Genomic DNA, 2110 nt, shown 5'->3' with positions numbered 1-2110 from the left:
AGCCTTCTCTACTCTGAACAGAGCGATGCTCATTCAGGGACAGGAGGCCGGGCTGCAGAGGGCACAGCTGCGCAGCCTTCATGGACGCTCTCACCCTGCCCACGCGTCACGTCCATCACAGAAACCCAAGGGCCGGCTTCAAAGGTGCTTCTCGGACATGGACGTGCGGAGGGACCTCTGGGGCTTATCAGCATGTAGCCTGGGCCCCATCCCCACATCCTGCATTCCCAGCAAGTTCTCAGATGGGGCTGCAGGCCAGCAGACCACACTTGGAGCTGCACTGGTTTAAAATACTGTGGACGAAAAGGGGCCACAGACTCACCCTGAAGAGCTCAGGGGAGGCCTGCGGGGTGGCCTTACAAACGCAGAGACCTACAGTCACCACACAGGATGTTCTGAAATGAAAACTTTTTAAACTAAAAGCAGTTTATGGCAGGTAGTCAGGTTCTAGGCTCGAACCTTCCCTGAAAAAAGTCCATCTTTACCTTAAACGAGCCTGTCTACAGTCTTTTTGTGTCGACGGTAACAGACCTTTGGAATGTCAAAGTCAGCTCCTTCCTCCAGACCCCTCAAGCACAGGAGCCGAGCCAGAGCAGAGACTACAAATCTCCTTGTTCCGACTGTAACGGTGTTAGTCGCTGACTGTTAACTGTCCTGTACCCACCTCGGTAAAATGTTTTACTTTCTATCCAATCCCAGAGATCCCCTAACCCTGCTTTGCTCTCTCCCACCGCCCTAACCTATCACCAGGGGTCTTCATGTATCCACTTATGCCTCCTCTTTTGATCGTAATGCATCAAATAGGGTGCAAACTGCCATTTTTCGATCCGTTGAGATTTTGCTTCCCAGCAGTAGTCATCATTTTGGCTCACATAACTCAACAACTCTACAGCAGTGGTTCTCAACTGTGGCCCCACCCGGTAACAAATAGAATTTCCAGAGGATGAGGCCCAGAAATCAGGATTTTAAAAAGATTCCCAGGTGATTCTAATGTGCAGCCAAGGCTGAGAACCACTGATCTACAGGTTTCAATGTTTCTTACGTTGACAATACCACAGGTTAGGAGCTGAAGAGCTGCTCAACTTGGGATGAGGGAACTCATTTAAAAGTTATGTGATGCAGGTGGTTCGGGATACTACATTTTGTTAAAAAGATTCTCCACAGTTTGGCGTCTATGAAGTTGGATCACATAAAGTGATAAAATACAGGTCTTTCTTCAAGCTCAATATATATATATTCACCAACGTGGCTTCAGCTTCTAAACACATCCACGCCCGTTTCTTACTTGTTTGTCTGAAGAAAACCCGCGGCACTGGGATGTGGACAGAATAAGGAGACAGAGCCCTGATTCAGGCGCCCAAATGCTGGAAAGTTTGGTTCACACTACACTCTCTAAATCTCATCCCCGCGCACATCTGACCAAACAAACCAGAGTGGTTACAAGTCTTCTATGCGGGGTCTAATCCTCCCTCACATGTAAGATGGGGGAGTATAACCTGTTTGTAGAGAGCAACGTGCAAGGTTTGGCCCGAAACCCCAGGAATGACTGCTCCACCCGAGACTTGGGAGCCTTTTCAGTCACAACACACATCTAACGCCCATGGAGCCCGCAATACTCGCCATGCACCTCATTAAAAGCTTTGCATATTTTATCTCTTTTTTTTCTAATATATTTTTATTGATTTCAGAGAGCAAGGGAGAGGGAGAGAGAGAGAAACATCCATGATGAGAAAGAATCATGGATCGGCCGCCTCCTGTATGCCCCCGCACTGGGGATCGGGCCTGCAACCGGGGCACTTGCCCCTGACCGGAATGGAACAGAACCCTTCAGTCCGCCGCTCTATCCACTGGACCACACCGGCCAGGGCAGCACATTTCATCTCATCATCCCTTCCGCAGGATCCGGTGCCGTGGTCACTATTCCTGCTCTGCACCCGAGAGCACGGACGCTCGGATACGCTGAGACGCTCCCCTGGGTCACACAGGCAGGCACCTGCAGCGGGGGACTCGGAACCGCATGCAAAGCCGGTGTGAACGGTGTCCACACTCCCCTGCCTCCAGCGGCCTGGGCGCCGGCTCCCCTCGGGGCACAGCTCTCCGCCATCGCCGG

General features: G+C 51.3%; 1 protein-coding gene across 1 annotated transcript in view; it reads right to left on the bottom strand.

The window, feature by feature from the left end:
• Positions 1 to 2110, bottom strand: part of POP4 (POP4 homolog, ribonuclease P/MRP subunit) — an 8941-nt gene that overhangs the window by 6378 nt on the left and 453 nt on the right. The window lies entirely within an intron of this gene.

Source organism: Myotis davidii, unplaced genomic scaffold (assembly GCF_000327345.1).
Source record: "Myotis davidii unplaced genomic scaffold, ASM32734v1 scaffold181, whole genome shotgun sequence".
Taxonomy (NCBI): domain Eukaryota; kingdom Metazoa; phylum Chordata; class Mammalia; order Chiroptera; family Vespertilionidae; genus Myotis; species Myotis davidii.
Note: the sequence above shows the minus strand (reverse complement) of the source record. Positions and strands in the feature narration are given on the sequence as shown.